Source organism: Ciconia boyciana, chromosome 2 (assembly GCF_034638445.1).
Source record: "Ciconia boyciana chromosome 2, ASM3463844v1, whole genome shotgun sequence".
Classification (NCBI taxonomy): Eukaryota; Metazoa; Chordata; class Aves; order Ciconiiformes; family Ciconiidae; genus Ciconia; species Ciconia boyciana.
The window spans coordinates 15362626-15375856 of NC_132935.1; the positions used below are offsets into that span (position 1 = coordinate 15362626).

General features: G+C 43.8%; 1 long non-coding RNA gene across 1 annotated transcript; it reads right to left on the reverse strand.

Moving 5' to 3' along the window:
- Nucleotides 1-922: 922 nt before the first annotated feature.
- Nucleotides 923-12465, reverse strand: LOC140646839 (uncharacterized). The gene is made up of 4 exons (XR_012040582.1): nt 12194-12465; nt 11024-11098; nt 8526-8606; nt 923-1132 (listed from the first exon to the last, which is right to left on the reverse strand). It is a non-coding gene; the product is annotated as an uncharacterized lncRNA (long non-coding RNA).
- Nucleotides 12466-13231: the final 766 nt, after the last annotated feature.

The following is a 13231-nucleotide window of genomic DNA, read 5'->3' on the forward strand; positions in this document are numbered from 1 at the left end:
ACCTTTCGAATTTCAGTGGGTAAGGTGCCCTCTTCACCTTCTCTTATAATTGCTGCTACCACAGATTGCATCCACAGTTGAGCTTGGATACAACTGAGAGCTAGAGAAACATTGGTTTGGGCTACACCAAGTGCATCCACAATCAGTTGGTGGTCCCTTTCATTAATTCTTTTCCACTGAGGTAATATATCAGATAAGAGCCATTGGTTAGTTCCCAACGCTAATAGAGAAGACCGTAATGGGTGTTCTAATTTGTTTAAATCACTTGTTGTTGTGCTCAGTTTGTTTACGAGTACTTCGGCATCGATACTATTTAAGACTCCCAATCCTGTCCCTATGATACCGGTCACATCTCTCCTTGTTCGTCTTGGAGAGGTGAGGGTTCGCCCATGTAACCATGCTAACCATCCTGCATAGGACGTACCTAGGAATGGTGAACAGGTCGGTTTGATTGCGGACATATTAATTTGCATCAGTAGTTCTACTCATTTAAGAGACCATGATGGATTAAATAACACTTGTTGTTGGCCTGTATTTTTGATCACATATGGTCCAACTTCAGAAACCTGTGGGGATAGAATTGTCTCATCCTTTACAGTCAGGGTGGATGTTGTGCTAGGCTCAATAATGTCTATTTTAAATTTAAAGGATAATCCCACACGATGGTGAGCCCAGAGGCAGACTACAAAAACAGGTTGTACTAAGGTAAAATTGTACCAACAGTCCAGTTTTTCAAAGGCGCAAAGTTTCGTATCTTTGGCTATTGGTTTTGATGTAATGTTGTACACAGAAATCTGAGATGCCTTCTCATGGGTAGACCCATTGATCATCCGGCATCCTATTTTAATTTCTTTCCCTGCTGTTCCTCGGAGCCAGGGAACTTTATCATCAGCTTCATCTTTATCCCAACTCCATTCGTTTTCTAAGTATGTTTCAGTTCTGTGCATGACCACGGTGGAAAGCTTTAAATCCCCCTTACTAGAGTGTATTCCCATACTTCCAGTGTATTTAACACGAGCTTGGGACCATGGCCATTCTAGGGTTCTTTGACCACAGGCTAAGAAGAGCAGCATTGTTAGGGTTTGGAATAGTAACATGAACACAGCATTTCCGTCTGCCATCCTGTGGGGTGCTGTAAGAGAAAACAGAGATTTGTTTCAGTGGGGAGAGTCCAAACAGGTTACCCCATTAAGAAGAAGGAAAAATCCATCGTGAACTAATTCTGTGTTTTGCACCACTGCTATCAGTAGCTTCCCAGGCAAGTGGGCCACGAGGTTTAGTTAAAGTCATAGGCACAGTACCGATAGATGGTAAATTGACCATCACAGGCTGTCCTGGCTGTAATGTCATTGGATATTCTCTTTTCCTAGTAGGTGGAGCGCTAAGCTTAGTTTTTACAAAGAATGCTCGGCTTACAGGGCTTCCAGTAGGCCCATATCGATTGTTTAATTGATGGAGTACTTTGGGAAGTCTCGTATCCCATTGAGCTTCCTGTGGTTTGAGACTCCTTTTCAACAAGCCATTAGCTCTTTCTACCATCCCATTTGATTGAGGGTAGTATGGGGTGTGGAATACCCATCTAATTCCCTCTTGTTTTGCCCAATCTTGCACTTCCTTACACGAAAAGTGTGAGCCATTATCACTCTGGATAACATCAGGAGTAGGTAGATTTGAGAACCAAAATGATAGCCCTCGCACTGTATTTCGCCCATCGGCTTTCTGACATTTAGTCGCCATAAGCAAGCCGGAGACTACTTCCACTCCTGTAAGGATGTATCGATATCCTGCAGAGGATTTGAATGGTCTGATATAATCAATTTGCCATGTAGACCATAAAGTTTTCCCTTCATTGATATGTAAAGGTGGTGCTTTAGCAGGATGATCTGCTTGTAATTTCAATCTACACTGAGGACATTCTGTAAGAATAGTTTCACAAGTTTTTCTATTTATAGGCCAGCCTTTACTCTGTGCAGCAAAGTAAAGTGCTTCTTTACCTGTGTGGCCTAGGTTTTGATGTAACCATTCTCCCAGTCGATACCACTCAGGATTTAAGGTGATTTTCCTAATTTTAGTTAGCTCATCTACCTTTTGATTCCACTTTGTGGCTGGTTGATTATCTTTAGCATGAGCTTTTATCCATCCCATCTTGAAAGGTGTTTTCCTTGCTATATCTAGTAACAATTGCCAATCTTTGTTTCTCCAAACTGGGGATCTATTTACTTCCCAATTCAAGGTTTCCCATTGACAGAGCCACTGTGTGGCACCGGCCCACACAGCATAGGAGTCTACATATATGATTTTTGCTCCATTCTGTGCTGCCAAAACAACTGCTCTTATTTCTCCTACTTGTGCACTGCCTTCACCTTCTTCTACTACTTGTTTGCCAGTGGTAATGTCTAATGCAACGGCCTTATATTGCCATTCACCATTTACCCTTTTTGCTGAAGCATCTGTAAACCAAATGTTTTCTGTTGGTGTACCCTCAGTGAGGGGTGGTGCATCCAGAATGGGTGAAGGTTTAAAAGGTTGTTGTAATGCTAAAGGGTCTGTGTTTATGGGCATCTGCAATTTGGAAACCTTAGTATGTCCTTCAGTTAGTTGCATATTTTGTGCAACTCCTGTTAGGTAGGCATACCATTTTCGGACAGTGGGTTTTTGTGCAACTCCTTCTGGGGGAGTAGTCCCCTTTAGGATTGCTTCTAGTAAATTAAACGGTCCTCTACTTTGCACAGGTTGTCCCTGATGTATTTTCTCAACTTGTTTAACTGCTCGGACTAAAGATAAAAGTCCCTTTTCCCATTCAGAGTATCGTTGTTCTGTTTCTTTAAATGCGGTTGAGCTAAACAATAAAGGTCTTTTTGGCCCATCAGGCCCAGTTTGGAACAGGTTACAGTAAGTAGCATGTTCGGTGAAACCCCATTCAGCTATAATAGGGTCGCGGGGGTGCACTGGTCCCAGTGACTGATATGTTTTTAACTCTTCAGTTAGAGTTTTGACTGCCTCTTTATGTTCTAATTTCCACTCCCAGGGTTTGCCTTTCTGTAAGAGTGAGTATAAGGGATGGGAAACGATAGAAAATCCAGGCACATGTTTCCTCCAATATCCTAAAGTTCCCATTAATTGTTGTAACTCCTTCCTTGATTGGGGCATTTGCAGCTCTTCAATTTTTCTTAAGGTATCTGGAGGAATCACTGCACTGCCTGCTATCCACCAAGTACCTAAAAATTTTACTTCTTTACTTGGTCCCTGACATTTTCCGGGTGGAATCTCAATTTCTGCTTTATTTAGTGCTTGCCATACTGCTGCTGCTGCTTCCCCAACCTTTTCAGGGCAAGTTCCTCCAATCAGAATATCATCTATATATTGGTACAGTTTCACTTCTTGGGGGAGTGAGACTGTCTGTAAAAGTTCATCAAGCGCAGCATGAGCAATCATGGGTGAATGTTTATACCCCTGTGGGAGTCTGTTAAAGGTGTATTGTATTCCCTCCCAAGTGAAAGCAAACTTCTCTTTATCCTCCTCCTGCAAGGGGACCATAAAGAACATATCCTTTACATCTAGGGCTGCCATCCACGGGTGTGCAGCTGCTTGCAAAGCAGCTGTTAAGTTGGCAATGTTTGGCACAGCTGCTGTGAGCGGGGCTGTATTGGCGTTCAGATGCCGATAATCGACAGTTAAACGCCACCTCCCATCTGGTTTCCGGACGGGCCAGACAGGTGAGTTATATGGGGAGTGCGTTCTGGAGATAATTTGTCGTTTCTCCAAATCAGCTATGACTTCAGAAATTCCATTTCGTGCCGCAGCAGACATGGGATATTGCGGTACGTTAGTGATTTTTGACTCTGGAAGTGCAGGGGCTGCGCGCAGTGCCCGCACTGCAGCCTCCCGGCTTCTGCTGGGGTTGGCATCGATGTTCGAGCCGAAGGACCACACGCTGCCGTTCGGCAGGCGCCAGGTTCGTCCGTTTAAAACATCGAAACCTAAAATATTTTCATGGTGATCCTTAATTGCAAAGCAAGTACTCGACATGCGCTTCTCACCTGGGAGCCATAAATTGACCTTGGCAGTTTGGCACTGAACACTCACTCCGTTCACGCCAGTAATTTTAACTCTTTGCCGTCTGGGTTGTACACCCAGCTTCTCGGCATCTTGTTGTGTTAATAGTGAAATTTGTGCTCCCGTATCTATTAAAAACTTCACCAATTGTCCTTGAGGACCAACTGGAATTAAAATGTATGGGCCGTTATCATTTATCCACTGATAAGCCTCCACTTTCCGGACAGGCAGGCCCAATTGCCTTCCAGACACTACTCGTTTTTTGACTTCATGTCCTGCAGTTCCTCCCTAAGGGGGAGGAAGGGGTTATCTCCCCTTCTGGGGTCTGGTGCAGGAGGAGTTGAAATATGGTCCTTCCTTTCACCATTATCTCGTTTCTGGAATGCTTCAATTAGACTTAAAATAATGCCAGTAGGTTGACCTTGAATCACAGCTCTGGGAATGCCTAAAGCTAATGCATTCCTCCACAATTCATTCCTCTGTTCTCGAGATTCTGTTTGGGGGTTTTTAAATTTGTTTCCCTTCCATCTAGTTTCTGTTCCCTGTTTTATGGGTCTTACTTTGTGATCTCCTCCCCGGGGCTTCAGGTTTTGTTTTTCAGCTGGTGCATCGTCCCAGCCCATCTCACGGCTGTAGTTAACAATGCCGTGCATCAGTTCTGCCCAGGTAGGGAGCTGCTTGTGGGCATTTTGAGCGTTGTCACCTAGTCCCTCATTGTGTTCTGTGTCTTTCTTGATCTCATCTCGTTTTGCAACTAAATGGGATTTAAGAATTGCCGGGGCTCCTCTAATCAGTGGTTTTAACATTGCAAAATCTACTGTAGCAGACAGTGGGACATCACGGGGCCCTCCTTTGTGCATGGCTTGTATACAGGCGGCTTTTGTGATGGCTGTAGAGAGCTCACTTAAAGATTTAATGGGAATTATGGAGGGTTCACCTCGCTCCATGCTGTCTATTCCTCCAGCCCAATAAGCTACTCGGCTGGTGATAGAATGGGGTGTATTTGTTGGGTCAGGTCCTAAATTTAAGAAAACTCCCGGACCCCAATAGCCGCTTGCTTCGTCCTCACTCAACATTATTCGGTCACTGCCACTGAGGCATACTCGCCACAAGTATTCCGTTTCAGTTTCACCTGGTTTTCTGCTATATCTCTCTTGCAAATTTGTCAATTGCAATGGATCCCAGGGGATGGTTCGCGTAGTATGTCGCGGATGACCACCCCGAGGACCCACAGTTCTTTCTGTTTTAACAATGGGTCTGGCTTTGTACTCAGGAGGATTTGTGGGGAACAAAGGGTCGTCGTCTTCTGGCTCGCTATCATCGGGATCACCCCAGATGTCTCCATCCCAGTCTTCAGGGGATACTATTAGTTTCCTAATCTGTACGATGTTGGGGGGGCAGGGAGCCTGTATAAGCATCATCTCGACCTTTTCTCCCAACTTTTGTCTTTTTTCCTTTTCCTCCTGTAACTGTTTCTGCAGTTGTTCAATTTTAAAAGATAGTAACAACTCAGTTGCCTTTCTACCTTCTATTTCCTTCTCTAGGTCCTGCTCCTTTTTATTTCTGTTGTCTCTTTCCTGATGTGCAGCTTCTAAACAGGCACCTAGCATCTTGCAGATAATTCCTTTCCCTTTTCCATCTTTTGTGTGGCCTCTAGTTACTTTTAGGTGTTCTTCAATGGCTTCCCAATTATGACAATTGTCACGAGTCCATTCTGCTGAGAATTTGGGACTCGGATTCACTCCATGCCTCCGTAAATAATCAGTGATACTACTTGCCATCCTGCCGACTACGCCAATTTGTCGCGGATGGAGTGAGAGTGCATTTCACTCGTAAGAGAGAAGTAAAAATATAGTTTATTAATACAGAATAGGGAGTTAACAAAGTTCAATGTGACAGTGTTTTAACAAGATTTGATGGCGAGGCACACTTGATTATTTACTCCATAGAGGACAGGGTCAGACAGAACTGTCAGGGAGACCCTCCCGTTGAGTCATGAGGTTCGGAAAGGATCCCCTTGCTTTCTAAACTCCTTCTCAGAGAGGAGTCTAGGTGCAGCTAGATCCAGTCCTAGTCCCAGACTTGGTCAACGGTTTATGTCTAAAGGATTATATATGCGCAATCAATCCTTTATATCACTTAGCTAAGATTTCAAAGTTTAGCATGCTATTAGTCACTTACTGAGGATCTGTTGTGGCAAGGAATCTCTCAACCTCGAGGAGTAACCTTGAGAGGCGTCCCTGCTCAAGGGGAGATCCTGGCGTGCAGCCCACTGCCATGCAGGAGAGCTCAAAGGGCCCTGGGCTGTCCACTATTTAAGCAGTAAGATGATTGACTTATGGTCATATTTGCATATCAGCAAGAGGTTTAGATCCCTGCTTCAGGCAGCCCTTGGCTACTTTGTTGCCATTCGTCCTCAAGGTCCAGCATAAGCTGGATGCAGCTATCAGGATGACTCCCACTGATGGTTACTGCTTGTGCAGGGAGCTGGGGGCGGGGGGGGGAGCACACCGCCACAGATAGCACTCAGGATGATCTGCTCCATCAGCTTCCCCGGTACCGAGGTCAGGCTGACAGGCCTGTAGTTCCCCGGCTCCTCCTTCCGGCCCTTCTTGAAGATGTGCATCACATTAGCTAATCTCCAGTCAGCAGGGACCTCCCCAGTTAGCCAGGACTGCTGGTAAGCGATGGAAAGGGGGTTGGTGAGCACATCTGCCAGTTCCTTGAGTACTCTCGGGTGGATCTCATCAGGCGCCATAGACTTGTGAGTGTCTAAGTGGTGCAGCAGGTCACTAACCATTTCCCCCTCATGTTCTGGACATGCTCTGTACAGATGCACATGTCCCACACTGCACAGGTTCATGCATTTCCCTCTGGGAAGACCCAGAAGAGCTATGATAATGCTATCTAAGATGTTGTTTCTCAGATGTTATTTACAGCTGTAACAAAAGCTACCAATATGAATTTAAAATCTATTTTGCATAAGTGTAAATGTTTCTAGCTGCCCATCAGGAAGAGTTGCATGCATGTGTGTTACCCAAATCTGAGCACACTGAGGCTCCTCAGTACAAACATCAATGCACACACCAATCCATGGCTAATGTGTGAGTGTAGCAGGAGTGGTCTGAATGCTCAGCCAGTAAAAATCAGCATAGAATTGCCAAAATAAGGACGTTACAGAAGCAGAATTGACTTAGCTCCACAGCAAAACAGGATCCAGAGGTCCAGGATCCTCAAAACAGTGGAGAAGAAAATTGTTATAACCAGGCGCAATATGGAGACGCTGTCCAAGCATGCAGGGATTGTGTTAGGAAAGCCAAAGCCCAACTGGAGATGTATCTGGTGAAGGACAGAGCTTCTACAGTTAATGTCAGCAGCAAATGGAAGACTAGGGAAAATGTGGGCCCACTGCTGAATGGGGCAAGTACCCTAGTGACAATGGATATGGAAAAAGCCAAGGTACTCAATGCCTTCTTCACTTCATCTTTACTGGTAAGACCAGCCTTCAGGAATCTCAGGCCCCTGAGAGCAGTGGGAAAGTCTGGAGCAAAGAATACATATCCGTGGTGGTTGAGGATCAGGTTAGGGAACACTTAAACAAACTGGGCATATATAAATCCACAGGACCTGATGGGTTGCACCCAGCAAGTGCTGAGGGAGCTGACATCATTGCAAAACAACTCTCAATTACTTTTGAAAGCTCATGGTAATTTGGGAAGATTCTTGATGACTGGAACAGAGCAAATGTCACTCCCATCTTCAAGAAGTGCAAGGAAGATCTGGAGAACTACAGACCAGTCAGCCTCGCCTCAACCCTTGTGAAGGTGATGGAGCAACTAATCCTGGAAACCATTTCCCATATTTAGGATGGGAATGCCATTAGGATGGAACTCATGGTCAAAATGAATTTACACACGGGAAGTCATGCCTGACTAACCTGAGAGGCTTCTGCGATGAAACGACTAGCTTAATGGACAAACAAGGCTTTCAACACTGTGCCCCATAACACCTTCTTAGAAAAATTGATGAAATACAGACTAGATAAGTGGCTGGTGAGGTGGATTGAAAACTGGCTGATATGCTGGGCTCAAAGGGTTGTGATCAGCAGCACAAAGTCCATTTGGAAGCCAGACACTAGTGGTATACTCCAGGGGTCGATATGGGGCCAATGCTGTTCTGTCATCTTCATTAATGACCTACTGGGATGATGGGACAGTGTGCACCCTTAGCAAGTGTGCTGATAACACAAAACTGGGAGGAGTGGCTGATACACTGGATGGTTGTGCTGCCATTCAGAGGAACCTGGACAGGCTGGAGAACATGGAGGTACTGGACTATGTCCACCAAAGGGCCATGAAGATGATTAAGGGATCAGAGTATCTCTCATACAAGGAGAGGGTGAGAGAGCTGGGCCTGTTCAGCTTGTAGAAGAAAAGGCTTGGGGGGATCTCATCAATGTGTATAAATACCTGATGAGGGGGAGTAAAGAAGATGGAGCCAAACTCTTCTCAGCAGTGCCCAGTGAAAAGAAACGAGGCAATGGCCACAAACTGAAATACAGGAAATTCCATTTAGATGGAAGAAGAAACTGTGAGGAATGATCAAACACTGGAGCAGGTTGCCCAGAGAGGCTGTGCAGTTTCCACCCTTGGCAATATTCAAACCTGACTGGACATGACCCTGAGCAACCTGCTCTAGTTGCCCCTGTTCTGAGCAGGGGTTGGACTAGATGATCTCCAGAGCTGCCTTCCAGCCCCATTGACTCTGTGATTCTGTGACTGCAGGTTACTGAGAGCACTGAATTGTTCCAGCCCACATCAAGTTGCAGTTCAGCAGAAGTCAGGATTGTTTAAACAAGGTACCCAACTGTTTGCCAACTGGTCACATGGACCTGCTATGGGAGACTGTTTCTGGACCTGCTATGGTAGACTGTTTCTCTAGCTCTGTTTACATATACGTCCTCTATTAGGTATGGTTCTTTCATTTTCTATGAGGAATGCTTATGCAGTAAGGCTCAGTGATTCACACTCTCCAATCAGGAGCAAGGAGGGCACTCAATGTTTTACTTTTCTCTGAAGAAAAGGGACGCAAGCATTTTTCAGGAAACCATAAATCTCACTCACTGCTCTCAGATCTCCCGTACAAACGCATCTGAGGCTATCACTGAAACAGCGAAGTTCTGCATTGGTGACGCTACCCTCACTTGCTTGTTCCCACCTCATGTTGCTCAATTCCTTGTGCTACCACATGCATTTGGGCAGTCACCAGTGAATGAGAGCAGGTAACTGATGGGGGTAACACTCAACAGGCTTTGTGCCAGGTTAGTTTTCAGTACACAGGAAGGCTGTTTGAGGCTAATAATAGCAGTAGAGAGCAGGAAGGTAAACCACTGCTTTAGATAGCAGTGCTAGCGCAGGGTAGCTGAAAGTGTTCATAAGATCACAGGATGATTCGGGGTGTAAGGCACCTCAGGAGGTCTCTAGTCCAACCTCCTGCTCCAAGCAGGGTCAGGTGTGAGATCAGAGCATGTTGCTCAGGGCTTCATCCAGGTGGGGCTTGGAAATCTCCAAGGATGGTGACTGCAAAACCTCTCTAAGCAACCAACCTGCTCCAATCCATGGCTGTCCCCCTGGTGAAAAAGGTTTTCCTTATACCCAGCCTGAATCTCTCTTTTTCCAGTTTATGCCTGGAAAAAGAGAGATTCTCCCAACCTCCCACCATGCACCACTGTGAAAAGCCTGACTCAAAAAGCTGTTGTTCAAGGCAACCACAGCGGTGGTCTATGCACGCACCCCCACGGCTGATTTTGGATTGTCCTGCTGGGCAAGTTGTCACCAACTTGCTTCGGGAGGAAAATGTGTGGCATGTTTCCACATTTGCATAAAATTTCTCTTTAATTTACCACTAAGCTATGAATGAAATAAACAACTCATCAGATCATTTGATGATGGCAAAAGTCAGTACCACTCTCTATGCATGACTTAAGACATAGGTGTTACAGGAGAGTGGAATTAACCTCATACTTATAACAGGATAGACATTTGTATATACTGCTGTCCAGCCCAGACATGTACAGATCATATTAACCCACTGCTTCCCTTCCCCCATTTTCTATCGTATGAAATAAAACATAATAAAATCTATGGGTCTTCTGAGTATTTTAACACTCACATTCAATTTTTTTCCTTGCAACTAAGAGCAGAAGACATTGGCTATTTAAGAATATAATTTTTATATTCTTAAATTATTAAATAGAAAAAAAAAATCTATTACTGAACAGACAGAATAAGAGAAAACACCAGAAATTGCAACAGTAATGATAAATTACACCTTGAAGACATCCTATGATCTTTTCTGAGTCTCCTACAGACCCCCAAATGCACTTCCTGTAGTATTATGGATTATCATGCAAAATATTTTTGACAATAAGGGAATACATGTGTGTAAAATAAACAATACTCAAAGTATACTTCAGCAATAGTATAGACAAAGAATATTAATTATACAATTATAATTTGTATACAATTAAAACTACTAGTATACAATTAAAACTACTACACTATTAAAACCTGCTTTGCAGTGCCTTAATGGCATACTGTTGAAATCATGTTACATATATTTTAAACATGTTTATTATATTTTTGGGCAGACTACAGCCTCCCTGCCTAACAGCTCTTTTGAAGTCATTCTCAGGCCCCAGAAAACTGCTTCTGAATATTAGTGTTTACACTTCAACATGTAGTGTACCTCGGTTCATTCTGTGATGGTAGGATTGGAACCACAAAGCATAAGAATCTGTTTCCGTGGATCAGAGCATGGGACTTAAGTCTAAACTTAGATTCTCCCCTCTTCTCAGTATATGCTTAGTTGAGTTATAGAGCACCTTCTTCTCTTTGAAGAAAATCAGAACCCTGCAGGACATTAATAACATCAAGTTGGATACTGAAAAAAAAAATCAGCAGCGCACCCAGCATTTTCTCCCTGTGCCCTTCAGGTATTTGCATGAGACTCAGCAGGTCTTCTTCTCAGGAAATGCCACTTCCTACAAAAAAAAAGAGAATGCATAGAAACTCCCCACCCTACTCCTCTCACTCCAGATCTGGCACCCAGTATCCCTGAGGCTGTTTTTCCAGCCATGTGGCTGGCTCTGACAAAGGGAGGGGAATTGGACGGGAATTCTCTACTTACCACTTTCACACCTGAATTTCCAGCTACCTCCTACACTGTAGTGTCCATAAAATTTCTGCTGAAACTTCCTTGTTTTTCATTACTAAACCAGTGCAGCTCATGGCTTAGGGCGTGTGCTGAGAGGGTGCCTGAACCGCTGCACAGCCCTTCCCTCTTCCTCTTCCAACCCTCAGTACTGGCAGAGGTACTGAAGTGGAAAATCCCGCTAATTATTCCTCATCAATATCAAATCTGTATAGTCCTGAGCGTGTTCCTCTCACACCTTCCCCCAATCTAAATGCACTAATCATCAGTTACCTTTGAAAAAACCCACCCATTTCCATGTACTGATTCCCAGCAATACACAAGGCAATGCAAGAGTCCAGATACTGAGTTGTTAGGCAGGTGGGATGGTCCTGTGATAGGGCTATTTCTGTCACACTTGAGTTTGATGACAAGCTTGGAATGGTTTTAATTTCACCATCACAGCCTAGGCCCATTCAGCTAAGCAAATCACAGCCAAAGATGTTCAGTCATGGCTGTGATGCTGTTCACCGCTGGGACACTTGGTGCCTGACTTGAGGTCAATGATTTTCAGATATTTCTTCCACTGTCCCTAAAAGATGGCTCTGTGCATGTGTTTGGGCACCCAAAATAATTAATCATGTTTGAAAATCCTGGGTCACAATGATATGGCAGAAGTACCTTGCTAACAAGGTCATCAGATGAAGATGAGTGAGAATTTCACTATGTTTTACAGAAAGGACTTAAGAGCACAAAGGGATGCTTAAAGCTTAATGACTGTTGAATTTCTGTAAGGTGAAAGGGGAATAAAAAGGGAAAAATAATAATGGGTGATAGTGTAGTGAAGTATACAAGCCTAACCTCGTTTAGACTTCAGAACTCTTCTAGTAGAGCTATGCTCTTGATGGATGTACTTTCATCTAATGTTAGCTGGCAGAAGACCTACCTAGAAGGAGTTCGAATGGCTAAGGAGCCTCTGGTCAGTATTGCTTATTTCATCTGGTGACCTAGGGCAAAGTACACAGCAAATTGACTTTGGCTGTGACAAACCAAGTCTGTTTAAAGGGAGTTTGCTATACTTTTAGAATAAACCTGTCTGGAGAGAGGCAAGGTAAAAAGAGAAGCAAGAAGACACGGAAGCATGATGAGATAGCTCTTTCTGAGCAGAGAAAGCTGGTCTTTTTCTACTCTGTAATTTAGCAGGGTGTTTTTAGCAAGTTAGATTGCTCTCACTGATGTTTTTGAAAGCTCTGCTCAAAACAGATTGTACTTTACCATAGATTAATTGAATCAATTTACAGCCTCTTTTCTCTAATGAGTGACATACATTAAATTACAGTTTGCCTAGTCTTGACCAGAATTTGAGAAGTTTCTGATGTTTTTAGATACTGTTAAATACTAGGTTTCACTAGCTATCATATAACATTAGGTATCAAACACTACACCTTTTAACATCTGTCATGCCCTATTTGCTATTTAGTCACAGCCATAATTTTGCTGTTCTTCAGCAGGCACAAAGTCATAATTAAAAACTACAGGGCTGTTTAAAGGGCTTAGTAAAATTGTACTCACCAGGGATGTCCTCAGGGCCCACAGCTGAAATGTAGTTACCAGTCAGAAATTCAGCATACTAATGGGGATAGGACTCCAGCTCCCCACATCCATGCCATCCACATCCATGCCACTTGAACTTTGAGCCTTGATTTATTCACTCTATGGCTTCTAACTCATTCTAACCAAGAAAGCACTGCTTCACATATGCATTAGCCAAGTAATTACTCTAACATACCTCCAAATATTGTCATGATTAAATAAATGATTAATTGAATACATCACCTTAACACCAAAGTGTTATACATCACAGAATACATCACAAAAGTTTATGTAGTGATGTTGAGAAGAAACTGCTGAAGGCTGAAAACTGTGAAATCTAGGAACACCCTATTTTCTTGGCAGAAAGTAGGTGAATATCAGCCCATTTCAC